The sequence below is a fragment of the Carlito syrichta genome, unplaced genomic scaffold (assembly GCF_000164805.1).
Source record: "Carlito syrichta isolate Samal-C Ts95f unplaced genomic scaffold, Tarsius_syrichta-2.0.1 Scaffold302611, whole genome shotgun sequence".
Taxonomy (NCBI): domain Eukaryota; kingdom Metazoa; phylum Chordata; class Mammalia; order Primates; family Tarsiidae; genus Carlito; species Carlito syrichta.
Genome location: NW_007246707.1, coordinates 82,288 through 89,450, shown reverse-complemented (window position 1 = coordinate 89,450; position 7,163 = coordinate 82,288). Strand labels below are relative to the sequence as shown.

The 7,163-nt window shown below is 42.2% G+C and overlaps 1 pseudogene; it reads left to right on the top strand.

Annotated features, from left to right (window-relative positions):
* Positions 1-1,318: 1,318 nt before the first annotated feature.
* LOC103259347 lies at positions 1,319-4,463 on the top strand (annotated as a pseudogene).
* Positions 4,464-7,163: the final 2,700 nt, after the last annotated feature.

Genomic DNA, 7,163 nt, shown 5'->3' with positions numbered 1-7,163 from the left:
ATTCTCCTATTAATCAATTTTTTTTGCAGAGGAAACAGCGATTTTACCAACTGCTTCATAGGATTGCACAGAAAAAGGCCAGGAGCATGACTGGTAAAGTCTTACCCTTTTGCTGGCTGATCAGGTTCCTGTATTCCCTTAGCTATATTTTCTGTATTCCCAGAAAAGTTGAGTTTTGATCACCTTGCTTACTGCACCTAACTGAAGGAGCCAGGGCAGAGCTGCCCCTTGGCTCTATGAAGCCTCACTGAACACCTCTCACATGAAGCATATTATCTAACGGAAAAAAGGCATACAAATTTAATTTGCCATGTATACTTGAAAGCCCTCATAATGAAACTCCGTCCCCCCAACCCCCAATGAGGTACAGAAGCTTATACACCATCTTGAGGTTACCAGAAAGAATGTGGGTTCAGAGCATGACCCAAATCAGGTATTCGTAGCAAGACAGATTACATGAGGGAGAAAGGAAGATACCTGGCTAACAAAGATCGTTTTGTTATGGAGATGGTAGCGGCCTTCAAAGAGAATTAGATGATAAATGTCTCCTTCAGATCTTTAAATGTCAGACTGTCAGTTAATCTCTCCTGGATCCAGACAGGGCTCCATAAATCGAGATTCTTTCCAAATACGTGTTTCTCCCACAAGAGACAAATTTGCCGGATAAATTGTCTTCTGGCCCTATGACAGCCTTTTCAAAATATGTCAAATAAATATATCTGAGGGTAAATATTTTTATTTCTTTTAAGGATGACCTCAAGGTGCCGCAAAACTCAATCCGTGGCATCTTCTACTAACTCTTCTCAAGTGCCATGGGCCCTGCTACAGATAAGTTTGAACACACAGTCGGTGATCCAGAGTTAAGACTCAGGAAAGCCTTCCAAAAGAACATTTATATCCTCAAGGAAGAGTTTTCTCACAGAATATAGAAACTATCTCCCCACTTGTTCTTTCATTGAACACCAGATACTTCGGAGGTTTCCTCAAATGGATTTTTAGCACCTGAAGTCATATCATCTCAGGAAGATAGGGGGATTTACTCTCTTTCTCAACTGATACCTTACTGAATAGCTTTTCTCTATCACTCAATGTCTACTTTTTCTCCCCCTTCACAATTTCCTTTTCCTATACAAATTGGTGAAGTTGGTCAATGTTCATTTATTCAAGGTCAGAATGTACTAATGCAAAGATCAAAAGTGGTTTATTCTTATATTCAAAGGATGCTTATTATAGAGGTGTTATTTAATGACAAAACAATACAAATGCAAAGAACCTAAATTTCCAGGCAGGGGGAACTGACTAAATAAATTATGGTACAATGATATGCCAGATAGCCATAAACAGTGAAATAAAGTACCAAGATCAAAATGCAGAACAGAATTCAAAAGTATATACAGACAAATGCTCTCAAGGTACACAATGCCAAATTTAGCAATTTTACCTCTGGGATAGTGAGATGAGGAGGACACAACAGAAGAAGGATCTGTAAACTGGGCTCGGTGGCTCAGCCTGTAATCCGGTGCCTTTGGGAGGCTGAGGTGAGTAGATTGCCTGAGCCTGGGGGTTCGAGACCCGCCTGGGCAACTTGGCAAGACCTCATGTCTACAATAAATTTTTAAAAACTAGCCAGGTATGGTAGCGCGCGCCTGTAGTTCCAGCTACTTGGAAGGCTGAGGCGGAAGGATCGCCGGAGCCCAGCTGGTCGAAGCTGCGGTGGCCGGGAACGGCCACTGCACTCTGGTCTGGGCGACAGAGTGAGACTCCAACTCAAAAAAAAAAAAAAAGTGCTTCTACACTGCTGGTGGGAAAGCAAACTGGTGCAGCCCCTTTGGAAGACAGCGTGGTGATTCCTGAAAGAATTAGAAATTGATCTTCCATATAACCCAGCAATTCCCCTAATGCGAATATATTGGAAGAACTCAAGTCATTCTACTAAAAAGATAGCTGCATATGTATGTTTGTTGCAGCTCAATTCACAATAGCAAAAGCATGGAAACAACCGTGTTGCCCATCAAAGCTGGACTGGATTAAAAAAAATGGGGTACATATACATAATGGAATATTATGTAACCATAAAGAAGGACAAATATAAGGATCTGCATTTTACTTTATAGAGCTGGAAATTTTGTTTCCATAAACACATACTATTTTTTATCATTTAAAAATATTTTTATTTTTCAAAATTATGGTAAAATACACGTAACATAAAGTGTTCTATCATAATTGTTTTTAAGTTTATCTACAGCTCAGTAGTGTTATGTACTTTCACATAAAAAGTAACACTACTTTTTATGAATTATGTATTATTTGACATATTTCACAAAATATGTATTATTTGAATGGAAATTTGGTATCACTATACATCATGCCTTTCAATAAAAAAAAGAAAGTAAATAAAATTGGTCATGAAGTGAACAAAGTATGTAAGAAACAGACTGAAACTTGGCAGTCTGAGCAACCATCATCTCCTGAACTTTTTTTCATCTTCCCAAACTGAAACTCTGTACCCATTAAATGAGGGCTCCCTCCCTGCAGCCCTGTCATTTGATTCTCTGTCTCTATGAATTTGGCTTCAGGAATCCCATATGGATGGAAATACATACTATTTGTCCTTTTGTGTCTGGCTTATTTCACTTGACATAAAGTCCTCAAGTTTCATCTATGTTGTTGCATGTGTCATAATTTCCTTCTTTTTAAAAGCTAAATAATATTCCATTGTATGTACACATCACATTTTGTTATTTATCCATCCACCGATGGAAAATAATATTTTTTAAAGACAATATAAGACAAAAGTTTTGTTTTCAAAAATGAGTTACTAAAAGTTGAGGTCAGTCAAAAGGACATTAATTTAACTCTAGATGCTCAAATTTTTTTTCTTTATTCTTATTATAAAGATGTGGGGTACAATTCAGGGTTAGGTATACAAATGTTCATTATGCAGGGACCCTTGTTGGTGAGGTACGCCTCTCCCTCCCCTGGCAGTTTCCCTCAACTGCCAATCCTAACGCCCCCTCCCCTAGCAGTTTCCTTCTACTGCCAATCCCTTTCTTATAGTACTATGCTAATTGTTCAAGCTCCACCTATGAGTGAGAACATAGGGTACTCTGTTCCTCATTTCTGTGATAGATCACTGGGTATGATCGACTCTAATAGACGCTCCAATTTTATCTAAAGTGTTATTTGAAAGGAAATTTGGTATCACTCTACATCATGACTTTCAATTAAAAAAAAGAAAGTAAATAAAATCGGTCATGAAGTGAACAAAGTACGGAAGATACAGAACAGAACCTGGTAATCTGAGGCTGCAGGCCTGGCACTGGTGAGAGGATAATCCAAATAAAGCCAGGGGTTCGGGGAAGACAGCGTGCCAGACAGGGGTTTCCCGTTGTCTGCAGCATCCGGCTGTTCTGGGGGCATTCTTCGGGGGCTCTGTGAGAGTTGATCCAACCTTTCTCCTTTTTTAACTTAAGGGAAAAAAAGTACTTATGGAGAGGAGGTCGCGCCATGTTGCCCAGGCTGGTTTTGAACTCCTGGCCTCAAGAGCTCCTCACGCCTTACCTCCCAAAGGGCTGGGATCACAGGTGCGGGTCACCAGGCCTGGCCTCGACCTTCTCGCTTGAAAGCGCACGGACCCTAAGCCAGGTGGCTTGCGACCGAATTGCAGCTCTGTTGCTGATTGGCTGTGCGCTCGAGGCAGGCTGCTTAACCTCCTGGAGCTTCGGTTTCCTAACCTAGGAATAGGGAGGCTCTTGCAGCGCGTTCGACGGTCCGGCTTCCCCAGTGTTTGGACGGAACAGACCCGCGCACCCCCGCTCTTCCAGCCTCCCGCTGCCCTTCCGCCTCCTCGCCACTGGCAACCTCCCAGACCACGTCTTCTCAGCCACCTCCTGTTTCTGGGATCAGCGACCACCGTTTTTGCGGGGAGCTCCTTCTTGCCGACCAACCCCGGACTCCCAGGTTCGCCAGAATTATTCCACCGAGGTGGGGGCAGCCGCCCACCGCATGGTCAATTTGCACCTGCGGGCCTTCCTACACCTCCCTCTCTCTGGGTTTCCATTTCCACCGCCACAATGTGGCTCTGGAAGGCGTGGGCCTCTTCTTCCGCGAACTGGAGGAGAAGCAGCGAGGGTGCCCAGCCTCTCTTGAAGATGCAAAACCAGGGTGGTGGCCGCGTCCTCTTCCAGGATATCCAGAGGCCCTCTCCAGATGAGTGGGGTAAAACCCTGATGCCATGGAAGGGGCCATGACCTTGGAGAAGAGCCTAAACCCTTTTGGACCTTCATGCCCTGGGATCGGCAGACCCCCATTTCTAGGACTTCCTGGAGAACCACCTCCTAGATGAGGAAGTGAAACGCATCAAGAAGATGGGTGACCACCTGACCAACCTTTCCAGGCTGGCCGGGCCCCAGTCTGGGCTGGGCGAGTTTGTCTTCGAAAGGCTCACCCTCAAGCACGACTAGGAGCCCAGAGGCCTCTGGGAGGCTCCTCTGAAAGTATCAGGGCTTCTTCTACCTGAGCCTCCCTCTCCAGCCACTAGGCAGCTTTTTAACTGCCCTAGACCAAATAAAAATAAAACTTTTTGCAGAAAAAAAACAAATAGGGATGATAATGAAATACAAATGTCATAGATTTTTGAAGGAATTGAAAGAATTAATATATGTGATGGATTTAGAGAAGCATTTAGTACATAGTAAGCCCTGAATAACGATCAAGGATTATAACTGTCATCATCATTGCAATTATCATCATATTATTATTACATAGTTACTATTTTTAAAATACTCTAATAAAGACTTCATATACAGGCAAACGGAGAACCCATCGCAGTTAAGTGTTCTAATTTGCACTTCCTGATAAACACAGAAAAAACCTTTTCTATCAAAAATTCTGATTAGTAGTGCAATCAAGTTAAAAAAATTTTTTTTGAGTTGGAGTCTCACTCTGTTGCCCAGGCTGGAGTGCAGTGGCACACTCACGTCTACCCTAGTGCTGACCTACTGGGCTCAGGTGATCCTTCCACCTCAACCTTCCAATAGCAGGAACTACGGCGCATGCTACCATGCCTGGCTAATTTTTCGATTTATTGTAGAGTCGAGATCTTGTCAAGTTGCCCGGGCTGGTCTCAAACCTGCGGACTCAGGCAATCCATTCACCTTGGCCTCCCAAAATGCTGGGATGACAGACTGAGCCACCAAGCTCGACCAGTCAAGTTAAATTTAAGGGAATAAATTACTTTCCTTTTTGCATTAATAGATAGGTTTTAAAATGTCTACATTAATATAATTGCTTAAAATGCAAGGAGAGGCTACAGACAGCAAAAATCTGATAAGGAAAGAAATTACAGTTTCTATAAATCCAGAACTCGATTGCAAGCTACATGGTATAAAGTGTACTTGCACTGTAAGCTGATTTTATAGGTATTGATTTATTAATGCGCTGTTACCTGAATCTATTTATCATAGAAAAGTGCCACGATTTACACACTGTTTTATTACACCAAAGTCCAGGCTGTCTGCGTGCCTCACATGGCCCACATTCTCTGAAAATGTCTCTTTCTCCCCACCTGCCTTCCTCAAAGACTTTTACTATATCTACTTTCCATGTAGAATTTATTCCGTTACCCAAGAAATAATTTTTTAAAAAATTGTAAAAAACTTCCAGCAGATGTTTGACAACTATGAGGAAGTATTTAAATATTTTAGCAATCTGTATAGCTGTCCAGTGCATACCCGCAGTCTATCAGCTCCCAACTTTTTCTACCCAGCTAACTATCAAGATGTTTTACTAGATATTTCACTCCTTGGAAGAAAACCCATTTTCTATCCTTTAGATAACTTGTTGCATGAATAGAACAATTAGCTCTCTATTTCAAGACAAATCCAACAGACTAGGGCTGGTAGCCATCCTCCACAGATTCAGAGTTCATAGCTCTGGGGTAGGTGAAAGGATGTTATTTGCTTTTTGTTATGTGTCAGTTCTTTTCTCAATATTAGTACATGAAACGGATAAATTGTGGTGTCTAGATATTCCAGGGTGAGTCACTGGGAAGTGTTCACAGAATATCAACCCACCGCCTGACCCTTACTTGCGACTTTCTCAAGTAGTACCTGATGGAAATTCCACTGGTTTACTGTCATCTATCACCCAATATTTAAATGGATATAGTACAAGTCACTTTTCCAGTGCTTGGAGGACATCAAGTCTTCCTGTTAGAGATGCAATATAACCAGAAGCTACAAACTGACAATACTGGGTTTAATAGTGCCCCCTTAAATTTTATGTTCACCTGGAATCTGTGACTGTGACCTTATTTGGAAATAGGGTTTTTACAGATGCAGTCAAGTTGAGATGAGACCTTATTGGGTTGGGGGAGGGCCCTAAATCCAATACTACCAGTGTTCTTACAAGAATAGGAAAATTTGGACACCAAGTCACATGCACACTGGAAAGAAGGTTATGTGAAGACGGAGACTGGAGTGGTGCATCTACAAGTCTTGCCGGCAAACAACAACAATAAAGGATTTTTCCCTAAAGACTTTGGAGAGGGCTCAGCCTTACCGATACCTTGTTTTGAGTTTCTAGCCTCCAGAACTATGAGAGAACAATTTTTTATTGTTTTAAGTCACCTAGTTTTTGGTACTTTGTTTTAGCATCATCAGCAGAGTAATACACTGACCAAGACACATCCATTACTAAGACAAGTTCACATCCACTAGACTGTCAGCAGCATGAGGGCAGGAACCACATCTGTCCTGATCATGGTTATATCTCTATCACATTCCACAGTGCCTGGTACCCACAAGGCACTCAATAAAGTTTAGTTGAATACAAAAACAATGAGTGTATTTGATCCTCATAATAGCACCTGTTTTATAATTGAGCGAGTATCAGCCCAAAGGTTCACAGCAAGGCCCACAACCCATTCCTGCACTCCCAGTGAAGCACTGCTTATTGCACATATGAGTGTGTACCTGGATGTCCTGGGCCCACCGTTTGTAGTGCCCTGCCTGAAAATGTTCTGGTTTGCCCAAGTGTGAGGTCATCCTGTTTGTGGGATGTCTCTAGCCTGTGGCGACTTGACCTGAGATAGCCTTCTCAGGTTGGTTTGCTTGGTCTTTCTTATGAATCTTTGTTCATAAACCACAACAGGAGCTCCGAAT